Here is a 20,172-nt window from a genome sequence, read left to right as displayed (position 1 = left end):
ACCAGTATGTCTAAATCTGATATCTTTCCATGCAGTCTGGAGGTGGGTGAAATTAGACAGAGGGTACAGATCCAGTTTGGTATAGATTGGAATATTTCGCTCCGACATCCTGCCCCTCCATTTAGTCTTCTGGGCTGAATTGTTATAGGATATTTGACCCAGAGGAGTCAGTGTTTTCACTGGTTCCTTAAAATGACTTTTTGATTAGGTGTGGCAGTCTTTTTTAACAATAGAAGTTTTTTAGAAGCCATCTGCTGGTGCTTATAATGTAAAACCTAGTTCCAACTTAGGATACCTGGGGATTCAGTATTTTGGCTCCCAAGGCCACTGATCTATCATATTAGTCCCTCCACAGAAAAAGCAGGAGGAGATGTTTAGAGATTAAACTACAGTCTGTGCTATATCCATGAATTTATTTTTGGTTGTGGAGGAGATAGGGTTCTCTGTCTTTCCCATCTCCGGGTAGACTCAGCTTTATGGGTGACAGTAACCCTCTTGAAGTATAATAGGACTCCTTGGTCCCTGCTCTTTCCATAGATACAAATTGTAATCTTTCAGCCACTTTTCCATGTAGGGTGCTCTGACTAATTTACCCATTGTGAAGTTTGCAGGATTACAAGTCACAGAGGTACAGTCTGATATATGATAACGTTTGTAGGAGGAACGTTTTGTTTTGGTTTTTCTGAGCCAAGAAGCTCATTTCACCCAGTCCTCCTGGGTCAGTGTGAGGTTTTGGGAATCGTCCATAGGTTAGGGTGCACGGTGATACATCACACACGTTCTAATCCGAATCTGCATTGCTGTTTCCAAGGTAGGCCCTCATGTGGACCTTAGTAGCCAGCCCTTTGCAGGTGCCCTCTTACTGTGTGAATTTTCGGGCTGACACATCAAATATTTGGGTCACATATCAAATTGAATTGACACCAGCTCTTTTATGGTGGGGATGTGAATTTTCTTAATTACAGGCCCTTTGATATTGTGGCTTCTGACCTCCAGCTCTTTGTCATCTGGGGAGTAAGTGAAGAGGCCAGTATAGTTCATCTATCCTGGTAAGTGGTTGATTTCTCAAACTTCCTCCAAGATAGTTTAGTTGTCTTCTAGAATGACTAAAGCAGTGCTATCATCTCACTGCCTGGAGTTACCCGGAGATTTTGGAGGGTCTTGTTGAGACAGTGAGCGGGTGTTTCTGAGAGTGAACTTACACGATGAAATTGGGTCCAGGGGTGTACTTCTACTTGAGAGAAGCTTGTTTAACATGGCTGTGGTGGATCCAGGGAAGAGTCTCTGCCCCTTGACAGCTGTGGAGTATGAAAAACTGATATGAATTCCCCTCCTAAGGAGTCTTAGTAGATGGACATTTTATTTTATTTATTTTCCAGATAATCACCAGTCTTTGTTTAGCTGGGAGTCTCTCTCAGACCCATTGACTAATTTTTGAGTCAGCCAGAAGCGTTGTATTTGCTGTCTTAAAGTGATTTATCTTATTTGTCATACATCCCACTTAGGCCTCTAAGGAAAGGAGTACCTACATAAAAGCCTTCTGTCTTTTGTATCTTACCTAGTAAATGTTTATGCAGTATTTTATTTGCCAATTCCATAATGAAAAATTTTTATCCAAATTGTATATATGCTGCTTTGTTCTGTGGGTTCAGCCTCTCCCCACATATTTTATTCCAGATCCCCGCCACCCCCCCCACAGCAGTATATATTATATATTATGTAGTATATATTATGTGCTATATAATACATACCAAATAAGGACACATTGACTAATATAACACATCTTATTCATATCATATACTAACACATATATTATTTATATTGTCTAGGATACACACACTATATATAATTGAATGCACATATAATACAGACTGAAATATATAATTGAAAATGAAGGAATATAGAGGTCATGCAGGCTTACTTTTGACAGTGGAGTAGGAGATTACTGTGTCAATCACTTCAGGTCTCAGAACTGGAGCTCTACACTTACACATTATATATCTTGGTATTACAGCTTCTGCCTACAACAGCAGACTCCTCTCAAAGACAACATCAGACCAAAGAAGACATTGGCAGACCCCAGCAGGATTCTGCTGTAGACTCCATCAGACTGCAGAAAAGTCTGGTAGAGTCAGGCAAACTTTCCCCAAAGACCCCCATCAGAATACAGCAGACTCCTTTAATAGACTCCAGCAGACTCCTCCCAGAGACTCCTCCGAGTGTCTAGGTATGTGACTCATCCCAAAGACTTGGTAAGACTTTGGCACAGTTGAACAGAGGTAGGAGGGGAAGGGAGGGAGGGGAAGCCAGACACTAGAGGGAGGTGGGGGGCACATTGCTGTCCCATGACCTGTTGAAAATATCAAGTGGCATATGCCTAGGCCATCAGAGGCAGGGATTCAGCCATTTCATCCCTCCCATTCTACAGGGTTTCCCTCCAGGTGTCTCCAGCTGAAGATGCTATGGCAGCCATATGGTTTGTCCCAGAGTAAAAACCTGTGGGTAGAGACAACCAGGCAGCTCAGTTCCATGAAGAGCTGAGGAAGGACGCTTCTCTAGTCCCTGGACACTTGAAGGGTGAGATTTTTGGACTTGTTGGTTTTGAAGCAACTAACTGGGTACCATGGCGTCAGCAGCCGTTTTCAGTTCTGATGATGAGGTACCTCCCCTTAAGGACCACAGGCAGGAAGTACATTCTGCTGGTGGTCAGGAAAGTCTGGGTTCCTACAAAAACCTCAGATGTCTGGGGACCACAGGGGAAGGCCAGGGATTGGTAGGGGAATTCACAAAATGTAATATGTTGACAGACCAAAATCAGGGGCAGACACAGAACCCCAAGGATAACTTTGATGAGAATCAGCACAACAATGTCCAGTCATCAAAGCCTCCAGGACACCATGAAGTTATTGGGGCTCCCGAGCCCCATTCCTATACTGCTCCACTGGCATCTCAGAGTCCACAGCCCTGTAGCAGCATCCAACCTGCACCTACTAGAAGAAGACACTCATCCCACGGAGAACCTATTCTTTGCAGGGCCACCACCCAATCAGCCACACGAGGTAGTGTTCTCCTTAACCATGCATCTGTGACAGATGCTACTCAGAAAAGCCAAGTATCAGCTCAAGTACCTGATGTTCATGGTCATTCTCTCTGTGCTGTTTCTGGTCTTCAAATAACCAATCAGAGAAGCTCAGCCATCTGTAAGCAGGCCAGTGGAAAAGGCCCCAAGCCTCAGTCTGATGAGGCCTGCAGAGGTCTTCCTGATCAGTTGCCTATTTCAGGGCAAGTGCAGATCCTCCTGAGGAGTACACTAAGGTCTGACTCTGATCTCTGTGACCTGAATGTACAAGAAGACACTGATCAGGGCCAGCTCCATGGCCTGACCCAGGCAGTTTCTGATCATTTCTGCCTTGCTGCCCTGGCAGATCCTGATGCTAGGAATCCTGTTATACAAGTAGGGCAGGATCTTCACAACCCAACAGCTCCCAAAGGACCCATTCATTGCACCCATACATCTGAGTCCTGCCATGATATTCTATCCTGTTCTAGCTTGGCAGGACAGCATCTCCCAAAGCAGATTGTGTTGGCAGACATCAGGCTCCCTAACAATGAATCACATGTAGTGTCTGTTCCTAATATCCATGGTCAAGTCTTTCAGGAAAGTCCAGATTGTAACCATCCACCTGTGGAAGATAATGAATTTCATGGCAGTGCTAACCAAGTAGACCTGAATTTGTGCAGCTCAGCTACTCAGCAAAGCCCATTTATTAAGAGCCATGAGTCAGAGTCCAGTTCTAGTCTCCATGGCCAGGTCCTTGAGGAAGGCTCTGATCAACATTGCAGCCACAGTCACCACTGCCATAGGAATCAGCACCACCCAAAATACACTCCACAGGGATGTTCTGATCTCTCCTGCCTAACAGACCCACAAGGTCCCCCTGTGTGGAATATTTTTAACCAGGGAGGCCCAGATCTCAAACAAGCCACTAGAGAAGGCCACACTCTTTGCAGCAGTATAACAGAGTTCCACCCTGATGTTCATAGCCATAGTACCTGGGGAGGACTGGGTCAGTGTAATGAAGCCACATGGTCAGGCAATCTTCTAAGGACCAATTCTTCAGGACCTGGCCCTGATCTCCATGGACAAGTCTTTCCAGACTGTTCTGATTGCTACCACCAGTGCCCTATCAGTGCGAATTCTGAATTTACTCACCATGTTGCCCCATCGTATCCTCACCTCTGGCAACACTCTACTCAGGGAGACCCTGGTATCTCAAGCCAGATCAATAGAGAAGACCCGGAACTGCATAGAAATGCATCTGTGTCCTATGATGACATCTGGTGCTATAACCATGACTGCAACCAGGACATGTTACAAGAGTCTGTTCTACAGAGAAATACATACGGTTCTGGCTCTGGTATTCCTCGCAAGGTATGTCAGCATGACCCTTATTACCACCCATGCACCATCTGTGCAAGTTGTGATCTCATTGGCAGTGTTTCCCTGGATGAAGACTCTAAATACCAGTGTCAACAGGGCCAGAGTTACTGTCAAGGTCCCACTGGGGCAATTTCTGATCTCTTCAGTCAAGGTACCATGGCAGCTACTGATATCCAGGACCCATTTTTCCTGGATATCCAGGATCTCCTCCAGCAGGCCACCCATGAAGACCTCATTGTTCCCAACAGTGACTCAGGTTCCCATCATGATGTGTTCTACCAGACTATCCAGGGAGGCTCAGATTTCCTGAACCCAGCCACATTGCTGGGTCATGTTCAGGAGAGCCGTGCATCAGTATCCGGTTCTGATATCTATGACAAAGTTTTCAAGGGATGCCCTGATCATTGCTTGTGCCTCATCTGGGGAAGTTCTGACCACCATCAATATGCAACCCCATCTGGTCTCAATTCCTGCAACCTCTCTCCTAGGGAAGGCCCTGATGTTCCAAGTCTAGCCACCCACGAAGGCCAAATTCTGCACAGCAGTGCATCTGCATCTCACCCTGATGTTTCCCTGAGTATTCCCCAAGCAGGACCAGATCTCAGCAACCAGGCTCCATTGCCCGACCATGTTCTCCCCAGTACTGCATCTGGATCCCAACCTGATGTTTTGGGACATGCCACACTGGCAGGCCTGGATCTCGAGGACACTACCACATTGTCAGGCCTGATCCTCAGCAGCCATGCACCTGGTGGTCATGCAACTATCCAGAGCCACACCTTGCTGGCACACACAGATCTCCAAACGTGGGCCAGTATGAGAGATCCCATTGTCTCCAGCAGGGCATCAAGTTCTACTTCTGATTGCAGTGTTCCCACCACCCAGGCAAACCCTGATGGGCAGCATTGCTATACCACGGCAAATCCTAATATTCAGGATTTTTACCTACCAAGAAGACCTGACCTTTTCAATCCAGCCACTCCACCAGGCCTTGCTTTCCTTCTCCACAACAGCACATCCATGGCAGGCCCTGATTTTCATGGTCATGTCCCCTGTGAAGGCCAAGATTCCTGCCACTGTGTCATGAATCCTGGCCAAATTCCATATAACAATGTGTTTGAGTCCCAGCTTGATGTTTATCATTCTAATCTTGGCAAGTGGGCCACATTGTCAGGCCAAAGTCTCCTCAACCATTCATCTGGGTCCCACTGTGATGTCCAGGACCAGGCTGATTTGGCAGGCCCACATCATCACAGCTGGGCCAATATACCATGTTCCATTCTCTGTAACAGAGCGTCTGGGTCACAACACTCTATCTCTGATCAGGCTATGTTGCACTCTGTTTTCAACAGAAATGCATCAATGTCAAACCATTATTTGCATGACCACATCACCTGTGCTGACCAATATTCCCACAATAGGGCCACTACAATAGGCCACATTCTTCCCAGTAGAGGAATGAGGACTAATCCCTATTTCCATGGCTATGACACCCAGACTCGTTGTGGTATCTGCATCCAGGCCCAAGAGACAGGCCCCCAACACTGCAACATTACCTCAGGGGCAGGTTTGGATCTCTGCAGGTCAGCAAACATTCCATACAATGCACTACCATGCCGTTCATCTGTCCCAGGTGCTCACTTCTGCTGCTTGAGCACCATGCATGGCCCAGGTTGCCACCACAATGAATCTCCATATCTCTTTCCTCCTCAGCAGTGTCTGTTAGGACCTGTACCAGGTCCTCCTGCAGGAGGCTGCACCACCCCAATAGATGCTCTATGCCACAATCAGAACAATCCACCAAGATATACCCAAGGAAGTCAAGCCATTAGGGAATGGTGTAGCTGTCATAGCGAGGTAAATCACCAGGCACCACCACCCAATGTATAGGCCAAACCACCAGATCCTACTCTCTTGCAGTCATGACATACTACTAGGAATGCTCCTCTACAATCCAGTTCCAAACCCCACACCCTACTAGAGTTAAGCCCAACCAGTGTACTTTTCTTTTGGTAGCCATGTAATTCCAGTAGGACTTGCCGTTCAGTGCCCCCTCACCAAGCAAAACTACTAAACCACCTACTACTGATATAGTGATTATGACTGGTCTCTGTTTTTCACAGTCAGTGCAAAACACCAAGACTCCTCCGTATCTTGGTTGTAACACAGGCACTACACCCACAAACAGACCAGAGAATCAGAAGTTGTTATGCTGCACTCTTAGGGTACAAGAGGGCTGTGCCCAACCCACACAGCCAGACTAAACCACCATGCCCTTTGACCTGCAGACAGTTTCAATCACCAGGCTCTGGACTCCATAGACTGGCCAAATCAAGACTCCTTGTGTGTCAGAGCCTCCATTTGAATACAGCCTTCTTCAATGCAGTTCCCCCTTGCCACACACTCCTTTCCAAACACTCTGCTATATATTTACAGGCCCTACCCTCTGCAGTCCTACATCTATTCCAGGTGGCATCCTCAAGAACCATGCCACTCAGAAAACGTCAGCCCTATGCTGCCTCCCTTTGGTGTCTGGGCCAATTATTCATAGTACTCCTTTTCCCCTGGATTGGCCTTGTAAGGCTAGTCTTCTAGAGCAGCTGACCTTACCTGAGTTCCTACCCCTGGCCTTCTAGCAAGATCTTGCCATTTCAGAAGCTATTCCTGATCATCCTCTCTTGATCTATTCTTTCTCAGGTAGAGAAATTTCCAACTCCTTTGTCTAGGTTACCAAGACTCCCCTTTCACTTTTACTGTGGACATTCTGCACTGAGCTCCTCTTGATTCACTCATGGGGCTTTTATTTGGACTCAATTTTCCTGGTAGCCTTAGATGAGCCTTGCTTCTTAACAATTATCCCCTAATTCCAGCTCTTCCATAGTGCAAAATAGGGAATAGTCTTCAACCCCTTCACGTCTGTACTGTGGCTTTTTGTGCACATCCTGCACCAACACCCACAGCATCAAAAATCTACCCACTGTCCTTAATGGATAGCCTGCTACATAGTTATCTCTAGGTCAACAGTATTTCTCTGTGCTAGGAACCATTCTACTGAGTAGTTTTGAGACCTTGGCTCATCAACTTGTTCTCCCCCACTGATGACTCTTGATTCTTGCTAAATGGTTCTGCTTTTCTCTGAGTTGAAGTTTTTCTTTTGTAATTTGTCTTTTTATGTGTGGATTGTATAAGCAATAAAATTTATATGTTGGTTCTCTTTGTTTTCCATAGAATTCTTTTATCTTGATACTTGGAATTGATCTGTGGCCTGGTAGATACTAAGCAACCCTGTCTTCATACTAATTCACACCCCAAAACTTCCAGATGACAAAAGTTGTAATTTCTTGCCATTCTTGAAGGATTTACACAAGGTAACAGTATCCATGAATCGTGACAGAGTCCTGTATTCTCAACACTGGGAGACACTGAGGTAGGAGGATTGTGCATTTGAGAGCAGTCTGGGATATATAGTAAGACACTGTCTCAAAAACAAAACCTAATAAAATACCATGTAAATGAATTAATTGACCACTCTAGCTGACATTTTTAATGTTAGTCATTTAATGTCTATTCAGAGACTTAACAAAGGCATTCTATATTCAGTTAGCACAGACTATTTTTAATCTTGCTGAGAGAATTTTATAGGGTTTAACCCTTGGTCAATGAAGAAAAGGAAGAGGGGTTGTAGTGCAGACATCCAGGGTCTTCACAAAGCTGGGGCATGTTCATACTTTGCTTGATTTGCTGGGAGGAATCAGAGAATCAGAGAAGTAAGAACAGAAATTAAAGGATCTGGAGGATAGAGGCTTATGTTTCTAGAAGCAGAAAGTCTGTGTGGTGTTCACAGGAGCTCCATGTGGTGTAGTGATTGATTGACATGGGATATGCTCATTTATTAACTGGAAAGCCATTAATACAAAATCACATTGTAAAACAGAATTCTGATTTGCTCTATGAGGAGATACATGAGTCTGAATGTCTATATGGGTTTCAAGTTGCTTTTATATATGTGATAGGCAGGAACTGCATTGGCACAAAACCTCTGATGGACAGACTTTACTCTGTACTTTTATAATCACTGGGGGATGTGGTCCTACACTTTTGCATATTGCCTTCTCACTTTCACTTCAAGTGCAAGCTAGCAGTTTTTCTGCTTGAAGTTTCTAAGAACCTTGTGGGAATCTGGATTTCCTTGGCATTGGCCCTGATACAGAGCGGTATGAAAGCAAACATCATGCTAAGGTACCAGAATTTTTCAAAGCTTAATCTAAGTTAGAAAAGATTCAAGCAAGATACTAAGCATAATGAAAATGATAGAGGATTTTTTTTACAATCAGTCATTTCTAGGCCACACAATGATATATATGTGCATATATGTATATATTTATATACATATGTATAGAGAGATATGTATATGCACATCTTTATTAATGTATTGTTGGGCAGATTTTATTCATTTGGCTATTGTGAACAGTGCTACAATAAACATGAGCAGGTGTATTCCTGCTATGTTGTCATAATCTCCTTCGTATACTTGCCCAATTGTGGTATAATCAGGTCATAATAAAGAAGCATTTAGTTTTTGAGGAAACTCTATACCGATTTTCATAGTGGTGAAATAGTTTACATTTCTACCAACAGTACATGGGGATTTCTGCCCTGCATACCTACCCTTGTATCCTCCATAATTTTTGCTATTTTTTTTTTTTTTTGGTCAGTCATGGGGCTTGAACTCTGGGCCTGGGCACTGTCCCTCAGATCTTCAGCTCAAGGTGTATACTCTACCGCTTGAGCCACAACACCGCTTCCGTTTTCTAGTGATTCATTGGAGATAAAGAGTCTCACGGACTTTCCTGCCCGGGCTAGTTTTGAGCTGAGATCCTCAGATTTCAGCCTCCCAAGTAGCTAGGATTACAGGCGTGAGCCACCGGTGCCCGCCTGTTTTTGCTATTTTTTTTGATGGCTGCTATTGAGATTGGAGTGAGACTGGCCTGCTTGCCAGGCCCTACACTGCAGTGCATCAAGTTCCACCACATATTGTAATGGTCACAAGACCTAGTCTGGCCCTGATTAGCAACACTGTCACACAATAAGAAGTCCTACCTTCAGGGTTTTTTTTTTTTTTAATCAACTAGACCGTGGGATTTCCTCAATATTCCGTCAGTCCCTTCTCTCTACAGCAGTGCATTGGTGTCGGATCCTGATTTCTGGGTCACATTACCTCTGAGCGCCAAGATTGCCTTACCAAGGCCACAAAGCAATGCCATGTTGTGGATACAGTTCATCTGGGTCCCAACATGATGTCTGTCCCTGTACTATACCTGTAGACTCTGATCTCTGCACCTGTGGAATATTGCCTGTTCCTATTCTCCACAGCAATGCATTGGGATCCCACATACCTTCTACAAGGCCACTCTGGCAGATCATTCTGTGAAGAAGTGCATCTGAGTACAACCCTGTTGTCCTGGGCCTTACCACTCTGGCAAATCCAGATACCCAGTCTTTGCCAGGTTTTTATTCATTTTTAATGTAGCCCTTGATCCCAACAGTCCCACCACCCAGGCAGGCTTTGACCAGCAGCACTGTCATACCATGTAAGATCTTAATTTTCAAGATTATACCACACTATTAGAACAAGATCTTGGTAACTTGGCCATTCTTTCAGGCCCTATTTTACATATCAGTGCATCCATGTCCAGCCCTGATTTTTGTGGCCACGTCACCTTTTCACTCCATGACCCCTCCAGCAGGGCTACACAAGCAGTTTACATTCTGTAAACCAGTGAATTTGGTTCCCAACCTGATGATTGCTTCTGTACTATACCTTCAGGTCTAAATTTCTGCACTTGGGCAACATTGTCATACTTCTTTCTCTGCAGCAACGCATTGGATCATACCCACATTTCTGGGGCCAGGTTGCTCTGGCTGGCTTAGATCTCTCCATATAAGCCATTTTGCCAGGCCCTATCATCTGGTGTATTGCATGTTAATCACACCCCTGATGTTTGGGCCCATACCACTGCAGCAAGCCTGGATTTTTAAAACTGGACAGTTTTGCAGGTGTTGATTGGCATACTGGTGTATCAGTGTCCACCTTTGATCTCAGGATATGCATCACACAGGCAGGCCCTGATCACAAACATTGCTACCCCATGGCACATCCTGATCTCTGGGTTGTTATCCAGTAGCACTAGTTATTGGCAAACTGACCACCAGGCCCTTTTCTCTAGTCTGGGTCTGGTAGTGATTTCCAGGACCACATAAAGTGTGCAGACCATCATCCATACAGCAGGGCCATTCCATGAGGTCACAGTCAGTAGTAGGCCAATTAATCTGAGTCCCAACCTGATGTTTGTCATTCACTATACCTTTAGGCCCAGATCTCTTCTACTTAGGAATATCACTTCTCCAGGTTCTCCACAGCAGGGCATCTGAGTCCCACTCTGACTTCTGGTTCTGGTCCATATTGGCAGATCTGGATAGCCTCAGCTATCCAGACTTTAGTAGATGCAAGTTTAATTCCCTAGAACAGTGAATCAAGGTCCATTATGTTTGTCCAACCCACCCCAGCAGACCTAGTACTCCACAAATGAACCAGTTTTCCTGGCCCTGTTTCCACAGCAGTATATTCAGACTCACCTTTGATCACAATGGCCCTACCACCCATGCTGGCCCTGATTAGCAATCAGCCACACTATGGAAGCTCCTCATTGATAGGTTCTTACCACTCAGGTAACCACAGATCTGGCAACCTGGCTATTCTTCCAGGTTCTGTTCTCCACAGCAGTGTGTCTTTGACCACATCACCTGTACAAAGATTCCCATAGGTAGGACCATCAATCAGGCTGTGGAACACACTTTGAGGTCCTTTAGTGTCCTATACCTGCAGGCCATGATATATGTTATCTGCAAGTGGACCAGAGCACTGTGTTAAACTTCATCTGAAGCCAGGTCGCCTTGGCAGACTTGGCATCTACTAAACTGTGTCACTTCGCCAGATTCTGTTTTCTGAAGCATTATATCTGGGTCTCAACCTGATGTCTAGTGCTATACCACCTTGGCAGGCCTAGATCTATAAAAGTGGATTGCTTTGCCAGGCCCTATCTGCACAGAAGTGCATCAGATACCACCTCTGATCTCAGGGAACTAAACATACAGGTAGGATCTTAACAACAACTCTGCCACACCATGGCAACTCCTGATCTCCAGTTTCTCATCATCCAATAGCACCAGATCTTGGGAACCTGTCCACTCTGCCAGGCCCTAATCTTCTCAGAAGTTCATATGTCTGGCACTTATTTCTGGTGCTATATACTTTGTGCATGCCAAGATTCCTGTGGCAGAAATACTCAACTTAAACCTCACTCTATAGAGCAGTGCATCTAGGTACCACCACAATGTCTGTTGTACTACAACTACAGGCACAGATACCTGCAACAGGGCCAGGTTGCCAAGTCATATTTTCTGCAGTAGCACATTGGGTCCCACCCTAATGTCCAGGGTTAGGTTATCCTAGTAGGCCCAGATCTCTTAAACTGGGATCCTTTGCTTGGTCCTGTTCTTTGGAGCAGTGCAAGTTTATTTTGAATACTGATATCCTGGACCAGGCCACCTGTCAAGCTGAGATATCCACAAGTTTGCCCCTTGTGAGACCTTGTTCCTTTTAGCAGTGCCTAAAGATCAACTTCTAATCACTCCCCAGGCAGACCCTGATCAGAAATACTGCCACAGCATGGCAGGTCCTGATCTCCATGTTCCTGTGCCCCCAGTAACACTGGAGCTTGGTAGCATGGCCACTCTGCCATGCCCTGTTCTTTACAGCAGGGCATCCATGTCTGACTCTAATTTCTATGGCCAAGATCCCTGTAGGTGGGCCACTCAACCAGGCCATATTCTGGGGAGCTATGCATTTGGGTCCTAACTGATGTCCATTGCTGTATTATACATGTAAACACTCAGATCTCTGCAGCTGAGCTACACTTCTAGGCAACTATCTTTGCAGCAGTACCTTAGGCCCAACCCTAATATCTGGTGCCAATTCATTCTGGCTGGCCCAGATCTCTGCAAATGGACCAGATCAAGTTATCTGCAGTAATGCATCTAGATCTGAACTTGATGTCAATAATCAAAAATACATTTTTTGAAACTACACAAGAAAGTCACTGGAAAAGAGAATTTGTATATCAAAATTTGTTTGAAAAAAATTGGGTATTCCAATATGTAGCCTTGGTACTGTATGTATGTGTGTGTGTGTGTGTGTGTGTGTGTGTGTGTGTGTGTGTGTGTGCACGCACACGTACGCACACATATGCAGATGTGTGCATGCATGCACACTAAGTGTAAAATTAAAGCCTTCACTTCTAGAAGAAAACACAGGAAAAAATTAAACCCGTGTTAGCTGAATATTTCATAGATGTAACATCAAAATTCAAATGACTCAGTTCTAAAGACTGAAGATGAGTGGGGAGCAAATGGCTCAGGCCTGTAATCTTAGAGGCTAAGATTTGAGGATCTTGATTCAAAACCAGCCAGCATAGGAAAGTTTGTGAGACTCTTATCTCCAATTAACCACTAAAAAGGCAGAAATGGAGCTGTGGCTCAAGTGATAGAGCAAAAAGCTCAGGTTCATTGTCCAGGCCTGAGATTCAAAGCCTCAGGAACTGCACATTAAAAAAAAGAGAGAGAGATTGAAGGCCAGGAGCTGGGGGCTCACACCTGTAATCCTAGCTACTCAGGGGGCTGAGATCTTAGGATCTCAGTTCAAAGCAAGTCAGGCAGGGAAGTCTGTGAGACTTTTATCTCCAACTAACCGCCAGACAACTGGAAGTGGAACAGTGGCTCAACGTGATAGAGTGCTAGCCAACCTTGAGCAGAGGAGCTCAGGGACAACTCCCAGGCCCAAAGTTCAAGTCCCATGACTGATCCCCCCACAAAAATTAAGAAAAAAGCCATGGAATATGTTTGAAATTCAAATATTTGGCAATGAGCATATTTGAGAATGTAAGAATTATCAAAAATAGAGTAGACAAAGGTAGATATTTTACCAAAAAGATACACAAATGGCAATAACAATAAATGGGTAACACAGCATTCAACATTATCAGTCATGTTGGAACTCCAAATTCAAATCATGCACCTATTAGAATGGAGGTGAGGGAAAATCTTTATAACACCAAGGCATAGTGTACATAGAACAACTGGACTTATGGTATTATAGGCAGGAAAGCACACATGGCACAGGCCCTTTGGAGATAATTTTCTAGTTGTTTGTGAAGTTAGGCATATACTACCACAGAACCTTGGAAACTCACTTTCATGATATTTTCCCCAGTGAAATGAAAACCAGGTTAAAAAAACACTAAAATGTTTTAAGTGGGCGTGTCTGGTTATTCCTTTTCTATTAGAAAGCTGCAATAATAAAGGAAATTGACAAAATGAATATAAAATAAAGGTTTGCTATTGTAAGTAGTACTTTAAGAATAAAACTTTGCAAATGCTTCTGTGGCAACTGACTTTTATATTTCTTAGGATAGATATCCCAAGGTGGCATGACTTCATTGTATGGAAATACTATTTCCTGTTTTTGATGAACTTACATACTGATTTTCCAAAGTGGTTGTAATAGTTCAAATATTTACCAAGAATTAAGAATGTTTCAATTTTCATGAGGGCCTAGGGATAATTTGTTATTACTTGTGCTGTTGGAAAACAGCCTATTTATTGTCACCAGTGTAACCTCAATGCTTGTTTGTGTTGATGGAGGACATTTTGAATAAAGGGAGATGCAATCCCCATTCCCTTTTGATCTGCCTTTTATTTTATAACTAGTAATATTTTTCCTTCATATACATATTGTCAATTTATATTCATTTTTTATTGTGAAAATACTACACAGAGGAGTTACAATTACATGGGCAAGATAATGATTACATTTCTTATCAAGCATTGTTGCCTCCTCTTTTGTTTCCCTTTCCTATCCCTTCCCATCTCCCCCCTGCCCCCCCCCGTTTCCCCCACTACCACCAAAGTTGTAAAGTTCATTTTTCAACATAACGACTTGTACATCTCATTGTTGCAATGGGTCCACCTATATCCCTATTTAAACGATTTGTTTTTTTCTTTCTCCTCCACAAATTATATCAACATCAAATACTGTGAAAGCAGGGGTTATATCGTGGGGGAGGGACATACAAAGCAACAAAAAATGATCTTATAAATATGTTGAAACAATCCCACGAAAGAAAAAACATTTGAATACTTATCTTGGGGTTCATTTTGCCTAACATCAACTTATCTGACCTTTTCTGCTTGTGTCAGACATATACTAGTTATTGCAAATAAGGGAAACCGTGGGGCCTGTGTTTCTTTGGGCCTAGCTTACTTCACTTAATATAATTTTTTTCCAAGTCATTCCGTTTCCTAACAAATGGGGCAATGTCATTCTTTCTGACAGAGGCATAGAATTCCATTGTGTATATATACCACATTTTCTTGATCCATTCATCTACTGAAGGGCATCTGGGTTGGTTCCATATCTTAGCTATGGTAAATAATGCTGCAATAAACATATTTCTGTTCTTTTGCCTGCTTATGGATTAGGTTTTGATTCCATAGTTTTTTTTAATGTTATTTGTATATCCTGCTTACTAATCCCTTGTCAGATGGATTATTGGCAGAGATTTTCTGTCTTCGCTAGGCTGACAACTTAGTTTCTGTTCCCTTCCTGCTCAAAAGTTTTTAGTGTGGTTTAATCCCACTTATCGTCTCTGGGTCTTATTTGTTAAGCTATTGGAATTCTACTAAGAAGTTTTTGCTTGTGCTTATATATCTGAATATTTTCCCATTTTTTCCTATAGTAATTTTGAAGTTTCATTGCTTCCATAAAGATTTTTGACCCTCTGAGAATTGTTATAGGTCCAAGAGAAGACAGAAAAATCTCACTTTTTCTCTCCCTAATATTTGGGGAAACATACAAATCACTGAGTTATTCTCGCCAATGATAGAGAACTGAGGCCTCCTGTGTACCAATTGCAGGATGCAGTTCTTTAAACCCCACCAGCAACTTGTCACTCCGTAGGATAGCTGAGAGTGGATGTGGATTTAGGTGAGCTGAGAAACCTGTGCATGGACCACGAATATGCACCTATTAGCAAAGTCAATAATAGCACCTGGATGGTGATTACTCTGCTAGCCAAGGCGTTGGCTCTGGTTTTGTTTTGATCCTCAGGCACTGGGACTTGCTAAATTCAGGGAGGATGGGGGTCTCCAAACTTCAAACCCTTTTCTGCCTGACCTTTTGGTGGTATTTGAATTTTCATTTTGCCTATTTCTAAGGCCCTCCATCTCCACACCCACTTCTCTCGTGGCCTTATAATTGTGCTTTAAATCCTGGGGTTATGGTTCAGTCCCTCGTCCTGCCTAATTGCAGGTAGCAGGAAAGAAGCTAACATAGACTGAATAGGTGAGGGAGGAGAGGAACACATTTATGCCTGCTCTTCCAATTAGAATTTAAGCCCTCCTGTAATAACTCTTGGGGCCAGATAGGCAGATGATTGGTTTGTATTTTCTTATTGGTATTAGTTTTCATATCACAGTAGAGTCGATGTACTTACTTCTATTTTAGAACGAGGAATACAAGCTTCACACTGGTAATAGTTGTTGCCAGCTATCTACACTGTAGCTGATAGTTTATTTACTCTCAAAAAGACCAATCCACTAGTGCTCCTCAGAGTGCCAAGCAATTGGTGACGTAGGGGGCATGTGTGGACATAAAGTAGACACTGAACACAAAATGAACAATACACTGCTTTATAAAACAAAACTTAATCGACATAGTCTGTGTATCATACATGTTTTAAGATTTATAATTTACTGTAATTTGATACATTTACTGTGATTCAAAGCTATCATCCCTGTCTCATTTTAAATGTTTATATTCCTCCTCAGTGAAACCACATATCCATGAGCAGTTATTTCCCATATTTATCTTCTTCCCTGAGAACACTCGAGTTTTGGCTATATACATTTACATATTCTGGATATTATATATCAGAAGCATCGCCTGATTCATGCCCCATGCTCACCTTTTACTGTCTTACTTCTCCAATACAATTAACTTTAATTCATCTGGGTGGTTGTGGAAGAGGCAGGTTTGGACAAGTAAGAAGAATGGTAGTATGGGTGAGTGATCAAAATGTACCATGAATTGATGTGTTACAATCTCATCATACAGCTAGCTGAACTTCAAAAAGTAACAAAAACAACCAAAACAAGACTGTTATGTACCACAATCAACTAACAGGATGAGAAAACATAAATCCTGCCCCTTTCATTTTCCAAATGGTTTTCATCATTTACTTTCCAAGGAAATTTCTTAGATTCTCATTTCCAGTTTTCAATGTTTGTTACTCTGGCTTCACTCTCTCTCTTTATAAAGCTTACAAAAGACCTAAATAAGTTCCTTTTGTTGCTGAATTCCATTTTGTATCTCTCTCTCTTTATAAAGCTTACAAACGACCTATATAAGTTCCTTTTGTTGCTGAATTCCATTTTGTATAAGTTTTTGTAATGTTACTTATCGTTTGTAGACACAGCTAACAATTCCTTTGTTCTGTTCTGTCAGTCCATAATACCCAGAAATGTTGCCATGTCTCCAGGGGAAACCACTTCCGGGTCAGTGTGCAGATCTAATCACAGCCCACATCCCATCATCTGTCAAAGAAACCAAAGATAGCCATTGAAAATGTCTACCAAATTTCCTTCTACTCCATCTTAATAAAGCTATTCAACCCTTCCTACAATGGTGTCCATTGTTTCTGGCCCCCTTAGCTCTGGTAAAGTGAATAAAAATTTGCTTTCTTTCTTGCCATTCTGATACTTAGTGAATTCTTTCACATTCTGGAGAGTGGCTGAGCCTTCCACAACTAATACTCATTGCTTTGTGTCTGAGAATGCATACTTGTTGCTTGTCTTATTCATCTTAAATTCCTTTTTCAATCTGCTTCTATATATATTTTTGCCTGTGCACTTAATGTAATGTACACTTTCTGGTCTGAAGATGATTCCTAAGCACCAAACTAATATAAACCATTTGCTACCATGTATTTTGCTATTTTCAAAAGCACCTGAAAGTTATGTCCTGTTTCAATACACTACTCTGATCCTCAAATATGTGCAGGTCACTGTGTTTAGGACTTCAGTTGAGTTTTCACAAGAGAAAAGAAACATTCCGAGGGAATCAGGAAATTGCTTGTGAGAATGGCAAAATCAGACTGGATGATCAGGGGTAAGGCCTCAGCAGGTGAGTTGCTCTAGATATCAAGTCTTTATAAGGCAAAGCCAGGTGGAAAAGCAGCATTATTTGCAGCCAGTCCAGAAGGAAAAGGGAGACAGCTGAAGTATAAGCATTTTCTCAATGGCACACCTCCTGAGGTTTGGACAGAAAGAGGGTTATAGTAAGTGGGCCAAGTGACATAAAGTGGCTATGGAGAGTATGGTCAGAAGTGGCAGTGGTTGGTGGGCAGAGCCTGACATGGCTTAGTGTTCTTAGGGATAGACCTGGAGGTTTGGTCTGGTTAAGGAGGGCAAAGCCTGGTGGCTTAGTCTAGCTACAGTTGCAGGGATCTGGTTTTGGGGACAGGGCCTGGAGGTTCCATATGGCTTTGCACGAAATAGTCTACACGTAGGCCCTGGTTATTGAGTAAACCCTTTTTGGCTGGGGAGAATAGTGCTTTTTTGTGTGTCTGCCTGTACCAGATAATGCCAATCTTGGATGCTGGACTATGTAGAGAAGCACAGGGTCATTGGGCCTACAAAGGGAGAACAGTACCTATCAGTGTACAGTATAGCTTAGCAGGTTATTTTTCTAGTGCAGAAGTATAGTGCAGTAAAAAAGTAGGAAGAGTTGTGCATGCATAACAGCAAAGAACTAAGACTTTTGTTGTAGCGCAGGTTTTGCCATGAAGGACCTGCAACTTTGCAGGACATTGTTGAAAAACAAGTTAAGCATGAATTCACTGATAAGCATTTTATGAACTTTCAGGGTCTTGTGGCTTCAGAAATCAGCACCTTGTAAAAAGCAATGTTATCTTAGATCACCCCCTTTATTTTTTCTTCTTTGTTATTGTCAAGGTGATGTACAGAGAGGTTTCAGTTACATAAGTAAGATGAGTACATTTCCTGTCAACTTTATTACCCTTCCCTCAATTTTCTCCTCCTTTCCCTCCCCCAACCCCCAAGTTGTACAGATCATTTCTAAAATATTGTCTTGTGTATATCGCTGTTGCATTGAAGACACCAAGGCTGCTGAGATTAATGTCTTGCCTTGTATCTCAGCTATAATGGTAGGTTCCAGATAAAGATGTGCTGCTTCAGAAAAGTCAACCTTGCATAGCTGCCCATCTGCCAAAATAAATTCTTGTCTGTGTGATACTGTCACAGTGTTGAGTGTGTATCTTGGCCTAGCCTGTGAGACTAGAGCTGGAATTGGATATATTACAATGCAGAGATAACTTGAAATTATTTATTTACCTTAGTAAGTTTTAGGATTTTTCAGTTGATTACCTACCTTTAATGCAAAAATGTCATCAGGAATATCATTACTAAATGTGTTTTATATATTAGCTATAATGTATGTGATAGAATAGCAAAGAAATTTTATGTATGATTGTATAAGACCAAGATGTTCCTTTTTTACTAATAAGATACATGTGTTGAATCTATGTGATCAGGACATAGTTTGGTGACCTGGCCTGGGAGATCAGACCTAGAGCTGGATGTACTACGGTGCAGAATGGGCCTTGGACCAGTGGCCTACTTGCAGTGATCTTTATTTGCCCAGGTAGTATGGCTGTGGGTATTTGTACCTGCCATGTGGTACAAACTTAAAGATCAAGACCAGACCCAATGTACTCCTACTGAGTTCTAGGTTTGCATAGTGGCCAGTGTGGATTGTCTATGGATATCATACCTCAGAATTCATGGGATAACCAGGAGTATGTTGTACAGAACGGGGCCTAGTAGAACACTGCACAGAGTTGTAGCTTGTGAGAACAAGTACCTGTTGTTACAAGGTGAAAGTCAAGAGGGATAGTGGCCATATGGAAAAGAGACCTTAGGGTACCTGACTGTGATTATACTTAACAAAATCATGGTGCCTCCTAGCATGATAGCTCAGGGAAAATGATGACCAAGGCATATGTGAAAGAGGCGCAGGTGTCCCAGGAAAGAGAGGATGATGCTACCTTGGTCTCTTGGTCTAAGCTTGGTATAATACTGTGGAATCAGTGCCCACAAGAACTGCCACACTAACATCTGGCCCCTACCTCACGCTTCACATGTAGAACTATGTGAGGACTGTGGCTGCCTAGAGCACAATTAGAATGTAACTCCTCTCTCACATAGACCAGGGAGGACAAAAATGTATCTTTGATGCTTAACAATGTGCTTTTCATCCAAGGTGAGTGATTCAACAGGGATTAAGGCAGACTCCTTCAGCTCTCCAAGCACCTTACTTCTCCAGGGTGACAAGGTGGCAATAATGAGGGATTGGAATGGCCAAATCCCCACCTCTGATTGGTAAACTGGATATGATTTGATATTAACTATCTTTCTTTGCTCAAATTGTGCTTGTGTCCTCCTTCATATGATGTGTGCACACTCAGACTCCTGCCTTCCTCTTTTCTCTGGTGGTTACTAGAAGAGTCTGGTGGAGGATAATGATGGAAAATTCTGGG

Source organism: Dipodomys merriami, unplaced genomic scaffold (genome assembly GCF_024711535.1).
Source record: "Dipodomys merriami isolate MVZ:Mamm:240054 unplaced genomic scaffold, mDipMer1.0.p SCAF_171, whole genome shotgun sequence".
In the NCBI taxonomy this organism is placed as follows: domain Eukaryota; kingdom Metazoa; phylum Chordata; class Mammalia; order Rodentia; family Heteromyidae; genus Dipodomys; species Dipodomys merriami.
Note: the sequence above shows the minus strand (reverse complement) of the source record.